At 44.5% G+C, this 25791-nt stretch overlaps 2 long non-coding RNA genes and 1 pseudogene across 4 annotated transcripts in view; 2 read left to right on the forward strand and 1 right to left on the reverse strand.

Moving 5' to 3' along the window:
* The window catches only part of LOC118357320, a 62459-nt gene that overhangs the window by 32190 nt on the left and 4478 nt on the right, over window positions 1–25791 (forward strand). The gene's annotated exons all lie outside the window — the stretch shown is intronic.
* On the forward strand, window positions 14964–18809 carry LOC118357321. Its single transcript, XR_004820276.1, has 3 exons — window positions 14964–15164; window positions 16565–16762; window positions 18682–18809. It is a non-coding gene; the product is annotated as an uncharacterized LOC118357321 (long non-coding RNA).
* On the reverse strand, window positions 16492–17709 carry LOC113915934 (annotated as a pseudogene).

Here is a 25791-nt window from a genome sequence, read left to right on the forward strand (position 1 = left end):
CTGCATCTTCTCACCCAAAGCTTATGACTCACCCTCGAGGTTAGGTTCTGTGATTATGCCTATATTCATAGATGAGGAAATTCGGGTCCGGAGAGGATACATTATCTGCTCGTGGTCACACAGTTTGTAAGTTGCACCCTCAGGATTCCAACACACTTGTGTTTAACTTCACAGCTAGCTGCAAAAAAAAAAAAAAAAAAAAACAGTTTGTGCATACTGGAACATGTACCTTACTAAATGTATAACTTACTGAAATGTTTAAGAACCATGGCTCAGCACCATCAGGGCAGTAAATAGTTCTACTCGGTGTTGAAGGGAGACCAAGTTACAAAGGTGGATCCAATCTGATCCTTTAGACGGGTCACTCTCAACACAAAATGATTTGAAAGCGACAGAGCATAAAAGAAGATGGTAAAGTGGGCAGAGGAGTATGAAACAGTAAAAGATACAGTGACCATATCACTGATTATTCAAATTGGAACACTACTGAGGGTGGTAGGAGATGCCATTAGTAATTACATGAGGACAACAAGTGTAAGCCAGGACTCTCCACCAAACAAGGATGTATGATCACCACAGTAATAAGAGGAAACGGGGAGCTATAGTAGGTTCTTGAGCAGGGGTGTGAAATAATTCTTCTGTCACTCGTATGCAACATGATTTAGAAGAAACGTTGGAAACTGAGAAAACAGCAGACAGTAGATTGTTCCAGAGCTACAGTGTGTGATCCATCTGGGGTTTCTGCCTGGCTTCTCATTTTTTCTCTAGTTCACTGTGTTGGAAATGGTCTTCTTTTCTGGACCTCAGCATGCTTACCAGAGGTTATCAGCCAATCCTCTTGTCCTTGAGGATAGAACTCTGTCAGGTACTCCTGACCACTGGTTAGACCCTTTGTTTAATTCAGATGGACTCTACCTTAGAACCCAAATACCCTCCTTCTGCTGGCTCTGTTCCCTAGAACATCTACATTCCCATGGGCTGTCCCCTGCCCTGCAGGACCCTGTGATTGTCCTCATGGAGACACTTCTGCCTGAACAAGAAGGTGGGGAGGTACGTCTGCCATGAGACACTCAGGCTTTCTGCCTAGATAGATTTGTCCTAAAGGTCATTTCCCTCTGGACTAAAGCAAGAAAGTAAATGGAAAGTGTGTGTATGAAAGATCCAGTGTTTTTGGCCTATGCTCGGAGTTTGTAGCAATCCTGGCTTAAATGATGAGGCTTTCTACCCTCATGGAAGGCCTCACTATAGCTCCCCACTGCCTCCTATTACTCACTGTATCTTTTACCTGCTTCACACTCTTCTGCCCACCCTACCGTCTTCTTTTATGCTCCATCGCTTTCAGATCATTTTGTGTAGAGGGTGACCCATCTAAGGGATCAGATTGGATCCACCTTTGTAACTTGGTCTCCCTTCAACACCGAGTAGAGCTATTTACTGCCCTGACGGTGCTGACCCATGGTTCTTAAACATTTCAGTAAGTTACACATTTAGTAAGGTACGTGTTCCAGTTGCACAAACTGTTTTTGGAGCTAACTGGTGTCTTGTCTCCAGGTTTTAAACACATTGCATACCTTTACAGAGTTAGGATTAAGGTCACTACTGTCTCTTGGTCTGCTGTGGGAGAGAGTCAAGAAGACAAGGAAACTGAGGAATCGGTGAAGCAAATCTAGGGATGAGCCCTTCCAGTGTGAATGCGGGCCTTTGTTTCTGAATGCAAGTCGCTCGTCCAGGCATAAAGAACTCGAGCTTCTGAGATGGGCATACAGTGTATATTTGTGATTTACAGACCTTGGAATCATACAGACTAAGGTTCAAATCCTAAAGCTATGATTTAACGATCATGGGACTTTGGATAAGCTCCCTAACCTCTGAGCTCTATCTTCTGCGGCGACAAAATGTCAGGGGGAAAACAGTGCCTCGTCAGGTAGTCATGCGGTGTAAATGAAGTACTGTTTGTCAAGTCTCAAGTGTGGAGCCTGGCGCTCAGTGAAGGGCAGTTCTTGCTCAAACAAGGCACTCATGGGCTGATTTCTGCCTCCTCTGTGCTCCTGTACCACTCTGCACAGCCCACTCTCGAGGCACATATCACAGCATCAAGGCACATATCACACCATTGCACACTTAGTTGTCTGCGTCTCCACCATCCTATCACTTGCTTCGCCTTATATTCCACAACCTGGCATACAGGTGCTCAGAACATAAATATAGATATAGATATAGATGATATAGATGTAGATACATATATATTTTTAAATAATAGCTTCAAGATAATATTCTCTTTAAAATCTTAAATCAACAAAGTTTCGTTCCTTCTTTTAAGAAGAGGCTGTCTAAAACTATAATTGCATTTATAAGTTTTTTTTTTAAGATACACACTTCCAACTTCATTTCCCCATAAAGCTAGGAGACATCCACAGAACCCCTTTTTCATGGGGTCTCCTGTGAGGAGTAAATGACTCAGGGAGTGTAGAGGGCTTGGGACAAGCCTCGTCCTGAGGAGGTGCTTAGTCAGCCCTTGCGATGATTTATGTCCAACTTGCTATGTATTTGCTATGACAGAGACACAGCATTTGAGGTCATTTGATGTGTAATTTTTGTTTTTTTGAAGCTATGTTTATGTTGAAAAACTTAATTACATGCTCACTACTGTTTATTTGGAAAATTCTATAGAAAATACCAACTCCTTAGCTTAAAGACTTAGCTTTTTGAGGCTCTTGTGGATGGAGTTTGATGAGCGACACTTCTCTTAAAAGACCTGAGAGAGGGTGCCTGGGTGGCTCAGTCTTTAAGCGTCTGCCTTCGGCTCAGGTCATGGTCCCAGGGTCCTGGGATCGAGCCCCGCGTCGGTTTCCCTGCTCAGCGGGAAGCCTGCTTCTCTCTCTCTCTCTCTCTCCCACTCCCCCCTGCTTGTGTTCCCTCTCTCGCTGTGTCTCTCTCTGTCAAATAAATAAATAAAATCTTTAAGAAAACAAAAAAAGACACAAGAGACTCAGAGACCAGGACTGGGATCCCTAGACAGACCTGTAGACGTAGAAATCTTCCGGCCCAGGGTCTTGGTCTGGGCTTGGAGCACATTTTGTGCTGGGGTTCCTGAGTAGCTTTGGAGAACATTATCAGTGATGAGTCCAGCTACATGCTATCTTTCATTCCAGTCTGTGTTTCTGAAGTTGTCTTCATGGAACCAGAGTGTTGCTCTGGCACCTCTGGCACAGGCCTGATCGTCCTGCCACTGCTAGAGTCCACATCTGGACTCAGACTGCCTTGGCTGCTGTCCAGCCTTCTGCTGCCTGACCCCTGGTTTGGGTGAGGTTCATCGAATGTTGATTTATAAAAGCTGCTAGGGTCAATTAGGCTATGCCCACATTGGTGACCACACTGTTGTCTCATCAGCTCCTTTAAATACATTCTCTCATTTGAAACCTCTCAACCAAATGGAGACCCTGCCCTCCCTCCCACTCATCAAACTGACCCTTTAGTAGTGGATCCAGTGACTGCATATGGAAATGGCCCATATTAGCTGTGTGGCTTCAACAAATGCTCACTATCTTCCCATTCTTTCCACAAATGAGGAGCATCACCAAGGATACGCCAACAATCACATTCTTGATTCAGTCTCGGAAAGAGCTTCCAGATCGGCCCTTCCTGTCCATCCTCATTGTCTAGCCTTCTTGAAGCCCTAAAACTATGTTCCTGCCATCTTACAAAGTGCTGTCAACCTTGTCCCAATTCACACTTCCAGTGTCACTTCCTGGAAGGAGATGTGGCCAATATCCTGCTGCCCCAGATGCACCGCTGCCCAGAGTTGTCCATAAAGGTCATGTCTTTCCAAAGCTCTTCTCTTTGCCTAGGATACTCGTCCATTTTGGAAAAGTCCCGCTCATCCTTTTTGCCTAATTCGAATGTCATAGCCATGACACTCTTTGTTGACTCTGGAAAAATAGACAGTTATCCCTTTTCAGTGCTCTCAGAGCTCTCTGTTTTGTCTTTGTTATGGCCCTTGTGGTGTGCTGAATTATCTATTTACACGTGTCTCCTCTCACTGTGCTGAGGGATTGAGGACGGCAGAGATAGCTCTGCTATCTATTTTGTGGCGCATCTCTAGAGCCTAACACATAGTAGGTACAATGTTGGAAGAACGACCAGTGACTGGGTAGAAGGTCCTTCTGCTTGTGTAAAATGGGCTCGAGGCTGCTGTGCTTTTGTGATTTGATGTAAAATGATAAAGTTTAAAGGGGGAAAAACTTCCCTGACCTGTTGCGACGTACAGCAAGAGATTTTATTGCTTATTTCTGTTCTCATGTGCCATATGGCTTTCCATTCACAAACTGCTCTAGTGAGAATTACTTTTGCAGGTAATTTTCTAATGATTGTCTTGGGATAAACAAATTTATCAGACTGGTTTGGCTAATGTATTCAAGGAGGTTCACAGGGGAAAAGATTAATCATCTAAGAAGCAAGCCTGTGTCTGTCATTAGGCGGAAGGGTCCAGAGATGATCAGAGCTGAGCGGGTGGTTGCTATGACTGCAGATACTTTTCTCTCCCTTTGTGAGGTCAACGGCAGCTCCCAAGCTGATTGGCTAAAATTAGATTATCCTGCTGACCAACCATAGGGAGTTAATTTCATCAGAAAAAGAAAAATGGTGGGAAATCCTGCCATGATGCTACAAAGGAATTTTTTTTAGAAACCCACAGAGTCCAAGTTTGCTTCCATTATAATTAATATGTTCTTTCTAATAAAATAATTTCAGGAAGGCAGACAACAGTATTCATCTATTATTTTGTATATCCATCGAAGCTTTAATCTGGTTTGTCCTCAGACCTAACTCTCAAAGTTGAAGGAACCTTTGTTTTCCTGTTTCACCTCCATAACCAAAGACTGTCATCATGTGTGTGTGTGTGTGTGTGTGTGTGTGTGTGTGTGTGTGTGTTTATATGATTGGAGATAAGCTAATTGTGGAAAACAAAAAAGGAGCTGGCACAGTTAAAGGTATTTGCTTGCAGGGCTCCTGCCCTAGTGAAATAACAGGCCCCCAAAACTAAGCAGAAAGACTTACCTTTGGATGGGGAGCATCCTTGAAATTGTTGAGGGGAATCCTGCCTCCCAAAGGGTTCTTCCCAGGAAGTCATAGATGGCCTACCCTCTGGCTTTGCAATGGGTACATCCTTTTTTTCTCGGAATTAAATACCACTGGCCTCGACTATTATACTTATTTCTGTGTGGGAAAGGTACAAAATTAGTTAATCTCAGAGACAAGATGAACTTCAGGTTCTGCTGAGTTGTGAAACCAGGTGGATGTGAAATACAAATCAAGGAAAACTGTCCTAGGATTTATTTGTTTCTTTAGCGCCTATGCCACTCTGGAGAAATAAAATACGATTAAGGAAGAAATGGAAAAAGAGCTGATGTTGAAATTATGGACAGTCTGCATGCTTCTATTGGTACAATAGCCAAATCAACATATTTTAAAAATCAAATTAACTTGTTGTGGCACATTTGGGTCTGTGCCAAAGAGTCCATGAGGAGGGCCCCCAAATGCCCTGTTCCTGAAAGCCATGTCTGGGGGAGTTGGGGATCATTCTGTCCAAATGAAACGTAATGATGAACTCCAGGCAACAAAGGAGCACTGCTTAAGGACTAGTCTCAAGCAGGAAGCACCATAGGAATTTCTAGGGAGAAGAGGACAAAAGCACCATGGCTGAAGTCACCCACACCCAGGCGTTTCCCCCAGAGGAGAGAGGAGAAAGATAAAGAGATCACCAGGCTGATGTGTATACTACTAGCACGTCCCTGAGGATTTAGGAAACAAAGACAGAGCAGCCCAGTTCCATCACCCTTATAGTCATCATTACAGTAAGCGTATCTGTTCACTGCTTATCCCGTCAGCCACAGCACTCCGAAGACAGCACTTACTTCGTTATTACTATCTTTATCATCGCATTATAATTAACGTGAGGAAATTGGGCCACAGAGATTAACCCACCTAAACTTACACCATTTATAAATGGGGAAGCTAGAATTCAACTCTAGTTCCCCTTGTTAGCACTTTTCTGCATGTGTCTCGGAATATTTGACATAGGTAGTCATCACAATGTGCTTGTGCTGTTACCTTTTTTCACCTGTTATTATGTAAACTTAATAATCACTTTTTTTTCTAAGATTTTATTTATTTGACACAGAGACACAGCAAGAGAGGGAACACAAGCAGGGGGAGTGGGAGTGGGAGAAGCAGGCTCCCCGCAGAGCAGGGAGCCCCATGGGGGGCTCGATCCCAGGACCCTTGGGACTACGACCTGAGCCGAAGGCAGACACTCAACGACTGAGCCACCCTGGCGCCCAAATAATCACTTTTGATAACTACAAACTACTTCATTGAGTGGCTGTGCCACCGTGACTGCACATTTCAGTATTGCTGGACTCCATGTATTTTCCAATTCGGGAGACATTGTCTACAGAAAGCTCTTTTCTCTGTCCAACATTTAGGCTATTTTCTTAAGGTAAATTAAGAATGAATTATTAGGAATGAAAGGGTATGAAGACTTTTTGAAAAACTGTGTTGTCAAGTTCTCTCGTCAAGAATATAAGGATGCTCAATTTACCACATTCTTGCCGGCCCTGGGAAGAATCATTAATACACAAAACCAAAAAATGTAGATTGATGGGTAACAATAAGCTTCCTGTTTTAATTAGCTTTTCTTGACCACTAATTAATTCCTTTATTTGTTAAAAACACATTTCTTGAACACCTATTGGTCTTGGGATATTTTTATTGGAAATACCACTATGGCAGCATGTGGAAGGCAGACCAATGGGGCGGGGGAGGAATTGAGGAGGGGAGGACAGGTTCAGATACTATCTTAATAGAATGAATAAGATAAATAGCAACTGAGTCATTTAAATAAGTGGACAATGAGGTGCATAGAACATATAGTATCACAAGCTCCATGAGTTATTTAGATCTTTAGTTCTGGTGGAATTTCCTTAGGAAGAAGATATTATCAAAGTCCCCAACCCAGGCAGTTATATTTGGTAAGAACTTTGTAGGTAGAAGCAAAAGATTTTCAAAGCTCATCTTCACAATCATTTCTCTTTCAAACTCTTAAGACTGAGGCCATTGGTTGTCATGTTGTATCGCTGCAGACTGAGGTAGCATTTCAAGCAAGAGTGATGTGGTTCTGGCAAAAGATGTTGAAATCTGAGTCTGGGTAGCACAAGAATAAGACTGAGATAGCTCTGTCTCATGGCTCCCCCGGGGTGGGAGGGGTGGTCATCCATCCTCCCATTTCTGGCTGCAGTGCAAACATCATACAGCCAGATGGTTTGTTCTAGAGTGTGGCTGTCACACAATTCAGGGCTACTTGAAAGCAGTCCTATGGTAACACAATCGACTATTGTCATCATAGAGAGTGGTGAAACCAATCATAGTCTGTTTCCAGGGACCATTCATGTTTTGAGACAAAAATAGTTTGCCAAACAGAAGATATTTTTATTCCGAGATCATGCTTGCTGGGTGTGTGTGTGTGTGTGTGTGTGTGTGTGTGTGTGTGTGTGTGTATAGCTCAATTCTTGGTAAAAAGTAAATGCTCAATAAATATTCACCACTTTTGTGATATACATTATGACTGTTTTATTATGAAATTTGCCGAAGTGAGATTTCCCCTTCATATTCTAAAGACACCTAGAAATGAAAGGAAAAAAGGAAGAGCACCCCAGATGAAAGAGCAGGCAGGATGAAGGCGGAGTGGGGGGAGCTATTTTTAGGATGGGGCTGCTGCTGGGAAGCTCAGAAGAAGGAGCAGGAAGAATAAAGAGGCTGATGAGGAGGGCAGAGGGGAGATCAACGGTTAACTGTGTGGAGTTTGGGGAGCAACGAAAGGTCCTGGACAGGAAGAGCAGTACTGTGGAAAAACGAAAGACATGTTAGTAAGTTGGGGCTCTGAAATCCCTAAGGACTCCAGCTGCCTCAGGCTAAGCCCTAGTCTATTCCTGAAGCCACAAGGTGCCGAACCATGCTCACCGCTGCATGCCAGGGTGCGTGCGGATTTGCAAATGACAACAGATCACTCTATTGCTATCCAGACATTAGAGGCTGAAGTGTGGGGATGACAGGCTGATGGACCATTATTTTGTCTCATTTAAGGCAAGATTAGTAACTTAATGTTGAGATTTCAGTTCGTTAACTGCACAGAGGATCACATTCTCTTCTTCATGAAAACCAAACTACAAGTTCCAAGATCTGGGTGCCGGTCTCACGAGGTGGCCGGGACCAAGTGAGCTCGGGGACTGATGAGCACTCCTTGGGAGAGGATGACTTCTGTCTTCCTTGGACAAGTTTGCTCACTTGCCACAGCTGAGGAGAGAGGAGGCAGCATCTAACTGGCTGGTGGGCACACAGGTTATTCAGTGTCTCCAAAGAGGACCGGTGGGTGGAATCTCCACAGATCAAATTGTGTCTCGGCTGGTCCTGAGTGCTGCCAAAGCCATTGGCTTTGTGGTAGCGTCAGCGTCTGCCAGAAGGGACGCCATGGCAGGTTCCCTTAGGACTGCCAACCACCCACATGGCTTGAAGTGAGCCCCTTTCACCCTGCTGTACTTCAGTTTCTACATCTGCAAAGTTGAGGGGACCCAGGACGGAGCCCCCTGGGTGTTCGGTCATGAACTAACTATGCCTGTAGGATGTGGGCCTGGAGAATAGTCCAGAAATGTTCAATAGAAACGGTGGCTGAAATAGGAGGAATACAATCTTTTCCAACTGTATTTTCTCTGGCTCAGGACCAAGTATTTGTTTAACTCCTTTCCTACCTTCATGTTATAGCCTATTAGATATTTTAAACGAGCTCTTCCCCGTTGTCCATGTGTTTATCTGTTTGCGCTGTGAGCTATTCAAGGACAGGGACAGTTTTGAATAGGTAATAGATTTACGTTATTCAAAAGGAACAAAAGAGAATATAGTGAGGCCTGCTTTTCCCAGCCACCCACTTCCCCTTCCCACTGGCAACCAAATACTATTGTTTTCTTGTGTCTCCCGCCAGAATTGCTTTATGCATGCACTAACAAACACATACGTGTTTTCCCTCCCGCGGCTCTCAGTATCTTTTATGGAAAAATGGTGGTGTAGTACATGCATTGTTCTGCATTTTCCACTCAATACTGTATCTTGAAGCTCTTTTTACATAGTATATAATGAATTTCCTTGGTCTTTTTTATAGCTTCATGGTATTCCATTTTATGTATATGCCATAATTTATTTGAACAGTCCCAAATTGATATTTAGGTTTTTAATCTTGTGATATTATAAATAATACTGTAATGAATAATCTGATGTATACATGATATTGCGGGTGTGTGTACGGTGTGTGTGTGTGTGAAATTGTGAGTTAATGAAAGAAATGGTAGATATTGTTTAGTGTGATTTGGGAAATGCCAAGGGGGTATCTCCCACCCAGACACTTATCCTACTGATTTCACTTGATTTTTCCAAATTCTACATTTGTAGTCATTCGTTTGCTAAAGATTTTGTCTCTTATCAAAACACTAACCAATTAAGCCTCAACAGTCATTTGAACTCTATTATGAATTATTAGTCCCGTGAGCAGTTTTGCTGTGATGATCCCACGCTCTGGCTTCATACATTTGTGTGGCTTTGGCCACCTTCAGTGGGACACAGATTGATTTTTTTGCCCCTTTGTGGTCATCTAGGGAATGAGAAAAGACAGAGGGCAGACATGAGCTGGCCTCATATGGCATGACAGAAACATAGCTGAATGAGTCACTCTGGGGGCCATCCTGTCTGTCCCAGAATATTTGGCTTTGAAATGTGGGTTTGAATTGGGGGAGTTTGTTTTTATAGACCTAGGCCTTGAAGATACAAAGCACAAATAGGAGTCCCTAGGTCACTTATTGTAGTAAGATTTGCCATATGCATGTGCTGAGGGTTGGGATGCATTTCTGCTCTGGATATGAGAGCTGTGTAAGTTTCAATAACAGAGCATCACTTCCAAGTAGGCCCATGGGATCAGCCCATGTCACAGTTCTTAAGCCATGTTTTCCTAGATATTATTTCCTTGATTATTTGAAAGTTGATGGATAGTTCCTCAGACTTATGTACAACTTACTTAGCTTTCAGTTAAAACTAGGCAAGCTAATGGAGCACCTGGGTGGTTCAGTCGTTAAGCGGCTGCCTTCGGCTCGGGTCATGGTCCTGGGGTCCTGGGATCGAGCCCCGCATCGGGCTCCCTGCCCAGCGGGAAGCCTGCTTCTCCCTCTCCCACTCCCCCTGCTTGTGTTCCCTCTCTCGCTATCTCTCTGTCAAATAAATAAAATCTTAAAAAAAACAACAACTAAGCAAGCTAAGGCCTCATACATCTTTAACTTGCAATATCATGGCTTATATAAGCCCCACAAGACCTCATATCATGTTGGTACTAGGATAAAGTATTCCTTAATCTCATAAAATATTAGCGAAATTTTCTTGCACTGCAGTGTGTGTAGGTGTATGTACATGCATGTGATACATGTAACCTGAGTGGTGGCCAGAATACCTGCTGGGTTAGGTTGGATGGATATATAGTCCAGAGTGCCTGACTCTCTGTCCTGGCTTCATATTGGCATTAGGATCCTTAGCAAATTATTGAATATTTCTGTCACTTGTGTTGTCATCTGTAGAATGGGTTGATGATAATAATACCTTCCTGAGACATTCTGAAGATGAAATGAGTTATTATATGTAAAGTGCTTTGATTGGTGCTTGGCACACAGTAAATGTTCAATACATGATAGTGATTATTATCATCGAGCTGCTCTATGTGATATTGAGCATGCTTAGTGGAGGAGAAACAGTGGTGTGTATAAATACTGGGTGGGGATTTGGTGTTGAGAAAATGCACCAGTTCTCGCCTCTCTCTTACCTCCTCACCTCTTCAGGGGAGGCTGGAGATGGAATAGCTAGATCAGGGTGACTTGGATGTCTGTTGGACAGGAGCAGGCCCTGGGGAAAGAACCCAAGATGTGGAAGGAAGCTTGGCCAGGCAGCGAGTAGGTTTCAGGAAGAGTCCAGGTGCGGATGAGTCAACATGGATCCACGTGGGACCGGTCAGGCTGCTGGCGCCATGCTGCCCATGGCGGGGCTGGGTTTCTCAGTGGAAACTGACAAGAGGAGGCAGACTGGTGGGCCCGGAGAAACTGTACAACCCAAGTCGCAGACAAAGGGCTAGCTTCTGCACCTTCTAAAGAACGCTGCAAGCCAATTAAAAAAGTCCCAAACCCCATAAAAAGTGGCAAAGGATATGGACAGTTTTCAGAAAATGAAAGAGAAATGGCTCTTAAGGACCTGAAAAGCTGCTCGGCCCAACCCAGAAGAAGAAAAATGTAAATTATGATGACAGTGAGATTTCATTTTTCATCTGTCAGGTTGGCAAACGTAAAAGAGTTTGATAATTCTAAGAAATGGCTTTCTGCCAACTGGTAAAACTTCCATAGAAAGAAATTTGTTAATATCTGTCAAAATGTAAATGCAAATGCCTTTGACCTAGCAGTCCTACTTGTGGCAATGCATCCCACATACATATTCTCAAATGTGTGAAGTGATCCATGTAAAAGATTATTAATTGAGGCATTGTTTGTAGTAGCAAAGTTTTCAGGACATTCTGAAAGTCCACTAATAGGACTGGTTAAATAAATAATGATGCATCAATTTAATGAAGTACTAACAGCTGTCGACAAGAATGAGGGAGTACTTTGTTTATAGATACGACCTTCAAGATTTCTTGTTTAATGAAAAAGAGTAATGTGCAGAAAAGCATGTCTAGTGGGCTACTATTCTCTTAAAGAAGAAAACAAAGACTATATATGTACTTCCCCTGTCATATGTGTATATGCATATGCATAAAATAGGTAATAATTTGCCTATTGAGAAGGGAATTGGGAATTGGGGCTCGGGGATAAGTGAGAGAGAAACTTTCCACTTCATACTATTTATAGTGTTTGAATTTGAATCATATTAATTCATTACCTATTCAATCTTTTTAAAAAACAGGAATATTGCATCCTGCTCTCTAATACACCCATTGAATTTAATTTGAAAAACTGTGTTATAAAATATTGATTAATGCAATTACTTAATCCCACACCACCCTACTCGTCCTGTTCCATTTGATACTCACTGATATTTGAATAAATTTGATGTCCCAGGAAGATGCTACAGGTTTATCTTATAGCTCCCTACATCCCTGGAGTCCATACTCAAGTACTGCTAGACATGCACCACCCCAGGATGAAGTTGTAGTGGCACGAGCAAGGCTTTAGGAAAGACAGAGCTGAGTTTGAATCCTGCCTGTATTACTCATTGGCTATGTCTTGGTGAGTTGCCTTACCTCTCTAAACCTCAGCTTTTGATCTGTAAAAAACAAAACAAAACAAAACCTGTTAACTACTGCATCATGAAGTTGATCTTGGCTATAGAATTTCAAGTATTTAAGAATCAAATTCATTAATAACAACAGCTTTATTGTGGTCCACTGCATCCATGTCCCGACAGGCCTCTGTCAGAGTCACAGTGGAGCTGGCCAAACTCAGCTGGGCGCCTGGTTTCCCTGAAGCACTTAGACATGACCTGGAGCCACGATTCTTTGGTCTCTGCTATCCTGCTGGAGTTGGTCTCTGTCCTTCCCAGCTCAGCTGGTTCTCCCTTTCAGGTACCCTCGGCTTGACCCTAAGAATGCTCCTCTTTTGTGTCCAAAGTCTCTGGCAGCTTTTGGACAGACTTCGTTATTTTCTCATGGCTGAGAGAAAGGGAGTTCCTTTAGCATGGGGGTAAGGGAGCCAGGGTGTGGTGTCCAGAGCACCGGGGACCTGGTGACGATCACACTTCTCTTGTGCGGATTTGTGCTTGGTGCACAAGGATAGGCATTTCTCTCTCCTCTCTCTCTTCTTCCAACTCCCACTTAGCGGGGGTGAATTTCAGACCCCTCTGCTAACTCTTCAGCATGGTGTGATTTGACTTGATGTGATTTACAATCAAATGTACGTAAAATGTATCTGTGTCTTGCCAACTGTTTATTTAAGCAACAACTACGGGGGGGGGGGGGGACGTGTTACCAAGTGATATCAAACAGCTCTGAGGTCGCTGTTTTATAGTCAGTCTGAGCAACGGTAGAAGGTTCCGGTTTATATGTGTCCATATACTTGAATGGGAGAAAAATTCATATACGGTCAATAGCTTAGTTGCTATGGTGAGATAGAATGCTTTTTGAAAAAGTTTCTCTTTAAAGTCGAAGCTTAATCACTTTTAAGGCAGAGGAAAAACAGAAGGAGGAAAAAAAAAAAGCTCCAGACTGTGGTAGGCTAGATTTCCCCCAGATATTATTGCTGCTTCTGTTTCTGCAGTGGAACATAACAGCTGGTGAGTAGAGAGAAACTGGAGAAAGATCTTTTTTGCCTTTAATCCAGTATGCTGTTTTCCTGTGCCCCGTTTTACTGTAATTCTCAGCGGCCATGGGACAAAAGCTGTTGACTGATACATGCAATTACCTCCTCTAATATTGCTCTCAACTGTCGGCCCTGACTGACGAAAGTGGATGAGGTTTAGTTAAGGTCTGGGAAAACACTCTTTTAATAAAAGCCATTCCCATCTCTATGATCACCTCCCTCCCTCAGACCTTTTCATCTCTTTTCTGGAAAGATAAGGCCTGGTGATGGAAAGTTAAAAAGTGGTGCTGAACTTGGACGTTCACGACGCCACCATTTACCCCATAAAAACTCTCTCACAGCGTGTGTGTGCCTGTGTGTGCGTGCGAGTGTGTGCAATTTGCATTTGAAATCCGGAGAATCCGTCTGGGTCGCTGGGCGGGTCTTTCCCAGGAAGAATAAGGGGGTGATTTGAGGAAGTTAAACCAGACCCTCATTGGGTTCAGACCTCATTTGGTTTTCGTAGGCAAAAGAAAGCCCTGCGCAGGTATTCCCCTCAGGGTCGTCTTGCAGAATGCTTGACATGCTGCTCTAGCTCCTAATGGAGGACGTGCCCTGCCGAACTGGGTTTAATGAACTGTGGATGGAAACCTTCTTCCCACTGACGCAGGGCTGCGTGTAGCCTCCTCACAGAGCGCCACCATCAGAAGACGGAGTTAAGATCCTCCTGGGGAGCCCCTGGGCAGCCACCCCCCCCCCCCGGGGCGGGGGGGGAGGAGAGGGGCGGAGCTAGTGAGATGAGAAGAATTCCTAGTTCACACAGCAGGGAGGGTAAGACACAAAGTGAGGACGACGCCCTGTTTACAAGGGTGGTTTGGAAGCCTGAGGTGGAAACTATGGGAAGCTGTCCTTATAAAAACTGAGAACTGTGTGGATTGGACTGGGTTCCTGTCATTTTGAAAGGCCTGCTGGTTGTTTTGAAGGCAAACTGCTGGCCACGGAGCCGCAGCTCGTCGCCAGTTCTATTTAGGAGGCCTGGTGGCACCTTGCAGAAGGGCCTCACGGATCCCTTTGACTGGGGCGCGCAGGCCCAGGGGGTGGGGGCTGAGGAGGCTGCCGTTTGTTCGCAGGCCCAGAAGGGAGCCAGCGCAGGTCCGAAGGAAGTCCGCTCCCTTATCAGAGAATGAGGTAGCTCTGTCCTATCAGTTTTCCCTGGTGTTGGCACTCAATTTTCATAATACAATTTGTAATGTGATAAGGTCTACACATTATTAATAGTAGCAATAGCGTGGCAAGGTTATTCCTATGCAGTTTTAAGAAAGAACAAAGGGCCGTGCTGCCGATGAAGTAAAATTATCTAGGATTTTGGAACCAGGGCACGCCCCGTTCCTCTTTTTCAAGTATGTGCAGACTGTTTACTAAAAAAAAAAAAAAAAAAAAAAAAAAATGCTTCTCTTAGAGATAAACCCACTTCTGCCTCCACCCCACCGCACCCGCATTGATACAGAGACGCTACAGCCGGTTCACACCTTGTTTGCCTCCGGTAGGCGTAGCGGAGAATGTCAGCAGGGTCAGAGGAGAGCAGCAATCTGACTCAACAGACATTTATTGCTCTCCTGTTGTGTGCCAAGAAATGCACGGAGATCTGGACGTGTGTATGTAACACGGGAGAAGAAAAGGCTCATGCTCCAGGAGCCCTCGCCTGCTGGGAGAGATGGAATTTCAGCCTCAGGTGGTGGACTGTTGACCAGCTACCAGGAGGTGAGTCCACAGAGGAAGAGGAGAAGATAGTTAAATGTGGCTAGGTCAAGGATGGCTTCCTGGAAGAAAGAGATGCTCCAGCTTTGTGACTAAGTGACTCCTTCCTTGGCACGCTTTACAGTTTCTCAGAGGCCACTGCTATCTGTGCAAGGGATGACACAAATCCCACAGGAAGTTGCGTCTCTCATAGGGCACTAACACCCCAGTCATGCAGACAGGCATGCACACAGATCATGGCATCATGGTGTGATGGTACCGGGACAGCAATGTGGCTCTGCAGGGGCACAGAGGAAGAGGGGGATGATCTGCTTCAGCTTTCCTGGTAATGAGGGGCTCCCCTGCTTTCCCGTGCTGATAGCCGGGGATTACACTGTGCTTTTCCTCTACCGGGCCTGACTCTAAGTACTCTGGACATAGCAGCACACACCATCTTCACACCACCCTAATGAGGACACGAAGGCAGAGAAAAGTGTCTGGAAGCACAGTTAGGGCCAGGACCAGAACCTGGGCTGCCTGGCTCCCGAGTCCGTACTTGTCACCCTTCACTACTCACCCTCCAATGGGGAACAAGCTTCATTCTGACCTTTCCCTAGGCGCCAGAGACTGAGCCCACTGTCTGATCTGGCTTCTGGGGAGAAGGCTAAGGAACTTCTATGCAAGGAATATTGGAGAGGGGAAATTTTTTTTTTTTTAAGTTGTGGAATCCTGCTCCCAACCCCCACCCTCCCACACACAATCACATGTAGGTATGTGCATTCATACCTACACAACTCGAATATACCCTTTTTCTCCTCCATGGGCCCCAACTCTGCCTTTGCATCAAAATCACCCAAAGCTTTAAATAAAATACAGCTGCTGAGGCCCCTTCCTGGATATTCTAAATAATCATATCTGGGAGCAGACCTTGAGCATCTGTTTTTTCCATGTTTTTAGAAAATTAAATGACATGCATGCCCAAAGTAAAAATTCACAGTACAGAAAGAAAGTCTGTACCCCTTCTATCCAGCCCTCAGTCCTTCCTTTCAAAGGTGAACACTTCCAACAGTGACTTGTGATCTGTTTTCTTCCAGAAAGCAATGATCACACATACCCATCTGTTATTTTTCCTTTTTTTTTTTTGGCTGGGTACAGTGTCCTTTATGGATAGTACATGACAAGGCAGGTCTCCCCAAACTCCTCCCCTTCTTCAGGGGGTCTGGAATGGAAACCGTGTAGAGGTCAGGAGATTCTCAGTGTGTTGGGGGAGAAGTTGGGGCAAGGACTCGCTAGCAGCCGAAGGCCCCTCTCTTCCTCTTGCTCTTGCTGGGGCTGGTGGTCCAGGGGGCTCTTACTCTTTGGAGGCCACATCAACCACAAAATCTACCACTCAGTCGCTGTAACCAAATTCATTGTTGTGCTAGGAAATGAGCTTGACAAAAATGGTCATTGAGGGCAACGCAGCCCCAGCATCGAAGGTGGAAGAGAGGGTGTCACCGTTGAAGTTACAGGAGACAAGCTGATCCTCAGTGTTGCCCGGGATGCCCTGGAGGGGACACTTCGATGCCTGCCTCACCACCTTCTTGATGTCATCGTATTTGGCAGCTTTCTCCAGGTGGCAGGTCAGATCCACGACTGACATGTTGGGGGTGGGGACGTGAAAGGCCATGCCAGTGAGCTTCCTGTTCAGTACAAAGATGACCTTGCCTACAGCCCTGGCAGCACCAGTAGAAGCAGGGATGATGTTCTGGGTGGTCCCTTGGCCACCACACCACAGCTTCCCAGAGGGGCCATCGACAGTCTTCAGGGTGGCAGTGATGGCATGGACTGTGGTCATGAGTCCCTCCACTATGCCAAAGTTGTTATGGATGTCCCCTGCCAGAGGGGTCAAGCATTTGGTGGTATAGGGGGCATTGCTGACAATCTTGAGAAAGTTGTCATATTTCTCATGGTTCACACCCATCACAAATATGGGGGCAGGATGGGCAGAGTTGATGACCCTCTTAGGTCTACCCTTGAAATGAGTCCCAGCCTTCTTCATGGTGGTGAAGACCCCAGTGGACTCCACAAGGTACTCAGCACCAGCATCACCCCATGACGTTGGCGGGAACTTTCTCTTAGAAGATGGAAATGGGCTTTCTTTTCTTTCTTTCCTTTTTTTTTTTTTTTTTAAGATTTTATTTATTTGAGAGAAAGAGAGAGAGAGAGCACAAGCAGGGTAAGTGGGAGAAGGAGAAGTGGCTCCTTGCTGAGCAGGGAGCCCAATGTGGGGCTCGATCCTTGGACCCTGGGATCATGACCTCAGCTGAAGGCAGGGGCTTAACCGACTGCACCTCCCAGGTGCCCCAGAGATGGGCTTTCTCTTGATGACAAGTTTCCTATTCTCAGCCTTGACTGTGCCATTGACTTTGTCATGGGTGGAATCATACTTGGAACATGTAGACCATGTATTTGAAGTCAATGAGAAGGGGTCATTGGTGGTGACAATATCCACTTTTCCAGAGTTAAAAGCAGCCCTGGTGACCAGGTGCCCAATATGGCCAAATCCATTTACTCTGACCTTCACCATCATGTCTTGGGGATGCAGCTGGCACAGCACAAGACGATGCTGCTGTCCGTTGAATGGGGAGGAGCAGGGAGCCCCCATCTGTTATTTTCCAACCTCTAGATGATTGTGATGAATAGTCGGGTGAGAATCTCTGACCTGGGCCCTGCTCTGTCCACCTCAGAGATGCTTCCTCTGTGGGAAAGGAGGTCAGGAAGAGGGAGGCTTAGGAAGTGGGGAGTTTTCTGAGTAGATGAAGGAGAAGGAGAGCCAAAGGGCAGAGCCCAGAGAGAGCCTCCTCAGGGCAGCACACTGCTGCAGAGTGAAAGAGATGGTAATTCCTCTAACACACATTGAGTACTAATTGCTAAGAGAGGCACAGTGGCAAGACATAGTCAGAAGTGAGTGGGAATCAATAAGGAAATGTCTTCTGGAGGAGACCTGAGAAGTGTCAAAAATGAAAGGAAAGGGTATTAGGGGTGGAGAGAATGGCATGGGATGTGAATGCTCATTTGACCACGTATTCCAGGTATTTTTGTCTTCAGTTCTTCGGGATGCAGTGGGTGTAAGTACAAGACTAGGACACACTTTGGTGTCAGGCTGCCTTGGATCACAGGGGTTGAATATGTAGTAGGCGTGGCGAGTGGTACAAGAGGCACTGGGGAGAGAAACACAAAGGAGACATGTCCGTATGTTCAGTCTCTGGGGAAGACAGACACCCAGAAACCCAACTGCAGTGTGACAAATGTTTTCCTAATGGTGGGTAAGTGCAAGGTGTGTAGAAGGGCGGAATAGGACTGAAAACTCCTGGGACTTCTTTTAAGAACTGAAACAGGACCTTGCTGGCCCGAGTCTTGAAATAGGTCATATGTTTTTGGTCACCAGATTCTGGAAGGGGTAGAAACTGATCTGCCACAGACAAATTTGGGGACATCTAAAGTTTGGTTGACTTTGGTAAGCACTTGGTCATAGTTTTGTGGTCTGTTTGCTTTCCAGAATCTCCATGAGTCACACGAAGACACGAGTGGTGTGCCTGCATACCTGTTTGATAGCCCTTCCTCTTCGAAGTGCAGGCTAAGCCTGAGTTAGAAATCAAAGGCTTAACTGAGTTTTATTGTTTTCAGGACTTTTACAATTGCTTTTCTATCTTCCTAATGATACATTTTCATATTCTGAAGACAATGTGTATCTGGAAAGGATCATTATGTCCTCAAATCATAATTTTTTTTATGGATAAGAAGGAAATTTTCATGTTGTACCCCAAACTAGCCCAGATTGGGTTCCAGATCTTTTTCTGAATAAGAAAAGACTGTAATAGGAAGCACTGTGAATCTTTTTTTTCTTTTTCTTTTTTTTTTAAGCTGGAAGGACTTTTAACAGTTACCATTTTCCTCTTTCTTTTCCTTTTTAAATTCCTATCGTGTGCCAAACCTGGTTGTCTGTGCTGTGTCTTTGCAGCAGCACTGTAAAGGAAGTATTTTGCTCTTGCCATCATTTTACAGATGAGGGAAATGAAAACATCAAAAAATTCAGTATCTTACCTAAGGTCTTGTTCTGATAAGTGACCAGGCTGGTATTTGAACTTTGGGTAACCCCACACAAAAGTCCAGCTTCTCATTTTGCAGATGAGCCAACTGAAGTCCCAAGGTCATTTCCTTCATTGGTTGCAGATCTTGGAATTCAGGGCTTCTGAATTTGTGACTTTTTTATGACAAGAGGGTCATCCTTGTGGAGGGACCTGTGTCTTGAGTCCCTTCCCTTCCCAATGCATCCGGTACACAGTCAGCCTACATCTTGCTCCCACCTTCCCCACCCCCACAAATCTATGCCTGTGGTTTCCCCAAAACTGCAGATGATGGTCTCAGACTCTGTCTATCTTGACCTCTAAACATCTCTGGCATGGACCCCACCATCCAGCCAAACAGAAACGCTACAGTCCCCTACAAGAACTCTGGATACATAGTTCCCTGTCTCTGTCTTCATTCACCATTTCTCACTTGCTGGTATACCCTCTTCTTGTCAGATCCATAGATGCAAAGACTACTTGTCTTTTAGATCATCAAAATGCCATCGCCTCTATGTAGCTGGGAGGTCTTACAGCAGTATAGGATAGGTCACTCTTGCTGAAGAATAAGGAACAGGGTGGAGAAGGGAAGGGAGAAAACTGGTGGAACTCAGGATAGTAGATATGAAGCTTAGAGATGGTTGCAATGATGGATGACCCCAAGGCTAATCAACGGCCACAAGGGTTGCAGCTTGTTGAAGGCTTACCGCGTCTTGGAGCAGTTAAACGCTGTCATCTCCTTAAATTCACAGCAAGTCATCAGGTTGTTGCGGCTGGGATACAGGTCTAGCTCTGCCTGAAGTCAAAGCTTGTGTTCTCCCTTCTGTCATATTGTCTCCTGACAACTGGTTATGGGGCAAGAAGAGACTAGAGCAATCTTCGAAATGGAGGATTAAAGGGACGAAACAAGATTGGGGTTATGGATTGAGACAATGCAGTGAAAGATGCTGGATTTGGAAGGGTTGAGTGAGGGCCATGGACAGAGTGGAGCTGGCTTAGGGATGTGGCCTTCGGTCCCTGCACCCTTTGTTATAACGAGGCAGCTCAGCCTGCAGTGATCATCTGGGCACTGGGGATTGTATTCATGGCTTGTGAGTCTTGCTCTGTGTTTCAGGGCTTTAGGTTCCCGAGCTCTCCTCTGAAGGCAGGGACTGTGTCCGTGCTCTTTTTGAAGTAGAAGTATAGTCGGTCCTAGCAAGTGGCCAAATGGGGGAGGCAGAGGGGCAAGCACCTTCATCTGCCCAGGGATGTAGGGAGGCTTCACACAGAGATGAAATGTCCAGGCAGAGAAGGGGAACATGGGAAAGAACAGGTGAGGGAAACTCAAGGCAGAGAAAGGGTGCGTGTTCAAGGAGGAAAGCACAGGAAGGCCTGGGAGTGGTGTTTAGGGATGTGCCCAGAGTGTGAGTCAAGATCAACAAGTGGGAGGAAATAAGGCTGGAGAGGCAGTTGGAGGTTGGGCCTGGATGTAAAAGTGGCCCTTCTCGCCTCCCCCCATCCTGTATGTATCCAACACCTCCCCCCACCCCAAGACTACTCTCAGCTCCCTATCATTTGACACGTCACCTTGTTTCTGCGTCTTGTGTAAGCCCAGGAGACCCTTCCTACTCCTCTAGGGAATTCTACTCATCTTTCAACGCATTTTAGACATGTGTCCTGTGAGGCCTGGACAGGCACTCTCAGAATTCAACTGTCTTCTTGCAAGTGTCTTTTCTACCTCTCTGTTCTAGCACTGGTCACGCTGTTTTGTCTGTCTTCCCTACTATTGTGAGAGCTACTTTGGGGGGAGGAATTTTGTCTTCTCTTTGCATCCCTGATGCTAGCACATAGTAGGTGCTTGGCACATTTTGATGACGGAATGACTCTGGACTAGCATTTGTATTTTTCAGGTAGACAGTGTAAGTGGTCAGTGGGGCCCCCCACCTCCAGGAAGAGTAGAGGGAAATTTCCTTATTTGCCCTGTGAAGGTTAAGTGGGGGGCTACTCATTGTTAAGGCAGGCCAGCGTCCTGCTCACCCTGACCCCCTTTGGCCTCTGGGACCTACCTACCGGCCAGGTAATTTCTCTGCATTTTTCTTCTTCCCCCTTTCCTGCTATGAGTGTAGCAGCCCCTCAGGAGTTCAATTATATTGCAACATGAATAAGATATTTGAATTATGCTATTTAAATGAGTCATCCCACCCCTAGTGTAATTGTTCACCCCCGTCACACTAAACGTGATGTACATTTCCAAGAGAGTGCTTGGGGCCTGAATAGGGAATTGCTGAAATTGTGGGTTCCAGTTCCCAGTGGTTTATCTTGTGCATGGCAGGTTGTGTCTTTTGTTTCACATCTGGGCAGATGTGGACTCAGCAGAGCTCCCAGTACAAGTTGCATTTATTTACAGAAAGAAGTTGAATGGAATTTCCAGATGTCTGTCTGTGTGTGGCGTGTGTGGAGGGGACAGAGAATGGCAGGGTGCAGGCTGGTGTGAAAGATGGTATCTGATCTTGGCAAAGCAGTTTCCCAACATATAGGAAAGCTTAAGCTGAATGGATTTAGATTCGGGACTTGTGGTCTGAAATCTCCTTGTTCCACATTTCCTTTGATAAGAGTTTTGGTCACTCTAAAAAATTAGCCTACATTGATGTTTTCAAGATGGATGGATCACTGAGGTGGCCCTATTATGTGTTAGTAGTTCTTCATCTTGGAGCTGAGCTATAGGATAGGATTTGTACACTTTCCAAATGGAGTGGGCACATTTCCCTCCACTGTTCATTTCTTTTAATGAAGAGAACATGATTGATAGGCTGTCAAACGTAAAGAACTCCAAAGCCACCTCTCAAAGTTTGTGAAGGTCTCAGGAGCTGGTGGTTATGTTGTCTCAGACATTTCAATTACTCAGAACTGTGAATTTGAGTCCTAGCCCATCGGACAAGGCCCACATTAAGATAAAAAGGAATTAAACTTCCAAATTAAGAGCGAACAGTTTTCCTAAAATGATAGATAAAGTCAGGTGTTACATTCGTTCAGCAGATATTGACTATGGGCCCATGAATCGGAAATATGCACAGGGGCTGGTAGTACAAGAGAAACAGGCTCTTGAGGCTCTTGCCCTCAAGAAGTTCACAGTCTAGTGTGGTTGATGGGCATGCAAATGGTAGCAACATAATGGAGGCATGTACGAAATGCTGCTGGAAATTAGGACTGCAGAGTCTGCCCGAGGAGGCTAGGGAAAGTTTTAAAAAGGATGATATACTTTTGTTGGAACTTGAAGGATAAGTTAGTGGTGTTTAGTGGGGTGGACAATTTGGAGGGGGGTATTCTAGGCAATGTATGGGGTGGCTAAAGCCTTGTGTACAATGACAGAAATGGGGTGATTGGAACATAAAGGGCCTTGTATGCCAAAAAATAGATACTAGTTTTCCACTGTAGATGTATTAGCAGGTGTTCATCTGCAAGAACAGAAACCTCCAACCCTATTGGCTTAAGCGCTAAAGAAAATTTATTAGCATATATAATATGCTCAAAGGCGGGAGTTTCCAAGATGGCTGAATTCAGTGGCTCAACTCTGTCATTAAGGACCTAGGCTCTTTCCACTTTTCTGCTCTACCATTCTTGGTATGTTTTATCCTCAGACTGGCTCTTCTTCTGATCACAAGGTGACCAAAAAGGAAGAGAGGTTTATTTGTTGTCTGACTTGGTGTGTGTCTTTTTAACCAGGAAGGAAAACCTTTCTTTAGAAGCATCTTCCCCCACCCCATCAGATTTATTCCTCATGCCTCAGTGGCCAAAATCACATCACATGCCCAACCCTAAACCGTTCACTGGCAAGGGGAATGCAACCACCATGACTGGCTCAGATGAATCTGGACTCACCCCCTGGAGGGGACAGACCCATTTCTTCTAAAGTACATGGCCAGATAGAGGACACTGGAACAAAATTGGGCTTCTGATATAAAGTAGAGGAAACAGGACAAATGGTTGCTGAGTTGGCAACCAGCAGTGTTTGCTACAGTAGGTGATGAGAGACTGTTTTAGATGACTGAGCAGGAGTTGGCATGGTCAGCTTTTCACATTTAAAAGGATCACCCTGACATTAGTGTAGAGTTTAGTTTCAGAGATAGAAAACTGTGAAGAAATGGAACAGTCTTATGAGATATCAAGTCATTGATAAACATTGGTATGGAACTGAAGCTACAGTTTTCCTTAAGCCATGCTCTCTACCTCAAGAGTGGGAGGGGGTTAAGGGATAGGGAGGTGATTAGTTCAGAGAAGAGTCTTTCCATTCTGGATTTGCCAAGAAATCCTTTATGATACCATGGCAAGCATGTGATCTCTTTTAAGTCCAGATGATAATGTGGTCCACTCAGAAAGGCCACTGTAATCCTAGAACCCTGGCATGTTGGAGCTGGAAGTGACCTCGAAGTGATCTAATTCAAGACCTTCACTTTACAAATGAAGAAACTGGGACCTAGACAGTGAAGTGACTTGTTCAGTTTCTGTCTGCTGCACAGCTGAGCTGGAACCACACCTGCAGATTTTCTGAACTCCAGTGCTGTACTCTTTGTAGAGAAGAGGCTCTTAGGGGCATCTCTTATGGAGGCTTATGTGTGCATTCAGGAGTGTTGGAAAGGCTCTGCAGGCCTTCTTTCCTATGTATTTTTTTATCCTTGACAACTACCCTATTGGATTTTTCTTTTTTAAATAATACTTTTGTTTTTATAAAAATGCAAACAATACTCTAGGTATGTTGAAGTTCTCTTATTATTCATTTATGATATGATCTTAGTGTGAATGTGTCCCTCTGGTTTTTTCCTTTTTTAAAAAAATTTATTTAAATTCAATTAACATACAGTGTTTTATTAGTTTCAGAGGTAGAGTTCAGTGATTCATTAGTTGCATATAACACCCAGTGCTCATTATATCACATGCCCTCCTTAATGCCCATCATCCAGTTGCCCCCATCCCCCCAGTCCCTTCCCTCCAGCAACCCTCAATTTGTTTCCTATGGTTAAGAGTCTCTTATGGTTTGTCTCCCTCTCTGATTTCATCTTATTTTATTTTTCCTTCCCTTCCTCTATGCTCCTCTGTTTTGTTTCTTAAATTCCACATACGAGTGAAATCATATGATAACTGTCTTTCTCTGGTTGACTTATTTTGCTTAGCATAATACCCTTTAGTTCCATCCACCCAGTTTTTTCTTTGAAGCAGTTTTAATGGGGAATGATAATGACACCTTCCAGGCACTGGGAACCTGAGAGAGGGAAGAAGGCACTAAGTAGAAGCATGACGGGGTGCCTGGGTGGCTCAGTCATTAAGCGTCTGCCTTTGGCTTGGGTCATGATCCCAGGGTCCTGGGATTGAGCCCCATATCAGGCTCCCTGCTCAGTGGGAAGCCTGCTTCTTTCTCCCTCTCCCACTCCTCCTGCTTGTGTTCCCTTTCTTGCTGTGTCTCTCTCTGTCAAATAAATAAATAAAATCTTAGAAAAAAAAAAAAGAAGCAGCAGCAGCCTGAAGATTTGAAGTGGGGGACTTGAGGGCTCATTACTTTGTCAGGGCTTTTCCTGTGATACTAAGCCAAATAAGGCACTAAGATCCTTGGTGGCTGAGCGGCTGAGACATTAATGAGTGTCATTGGTGTGCTAGTGGAAGGTGGAGTCTCTGGCCCATTTCTCTTGGCAACTCAATCATCCATTTACGGTGCCTGATGACACTCTGCCTCCACTCTTTCCTTTGACCTTCAGCGTGTATGTGCCCATTTCCCCTAGAATATACATATGTCTTGGCTACAATTTTTACCCAGAAACCTCTGAAAACTCACCCTTGTAGACAGAGCGGTACTTTGAACAACAGGTACCAAGAAGAAAAGAAAAAAAGTAAAAACTAGAAATAGTTTTGGAATCAAGGTTTACCGACAAAGTGCTATGTGCAAATCACCAAGCTTAACTAAAGACTGATGAATCCCTTTGTTTCAACTTAGCTTTTGAAAATAATTCTAAAGTGTATTGGTTTATCTTTCTGGTAGTATGTCAAACACAAAACTGTTAGTGTTAGATGAAGAAGTTGGATAAAGATTGGGCTGAAGCTGTGTAGACCAGGGCTTTGGATATTGTGTAAGGTGATCCCATTTCTGTAAAACAAATGATGAAAAGAAAAAGAAAATGTGTGTGTGTGTGTGTGTGTGTGTGTGTGTGTGTAAAAACTGATTTAAGCCTGGGGGAATATATGGAAGAATATATGAAGTTGTTAACCTGGGTTACAAAATGTAAGAGAAAAAAGGGACTGTAAAGGCATGTGTATGGTGATATTTATATCAATTTATCTTTATGTGTAGATAAATATACAAAAAATTGAGTAAAATGCTTTGAAAAAGTGGCCTGGGTAATCAGAAACCAAGTGACTCTAATCTTCATGTGCATGTAAAATGAATAACATGCTTCAGGTGTTTGGCTGGCTTGCATGATCGTTAAGGGGGCCTCAAACTTGAAATTTTATAATTCTCTAAATCAAAGGTGCTAAAATGTGGCTGGGAATGATGTTCCACTTTGCTTTACATTTTG

This window comes from Zalophus californianus, chromosome 1 (genome assembly GCF_009762305.2).
Source record: "Zalophus californianus isolate mZalCal1 chromosome 1, mZalCal1.pri.v2, whole genome shotgun sequence".
In the NCBI taxonomy this organism is placed as follows: domain Eukaryota; kingdom Metazoa; phylum Chordata; class Mammalia; order Carnivora; family Otariidae; genus Zalophus; species Zalophus californianus.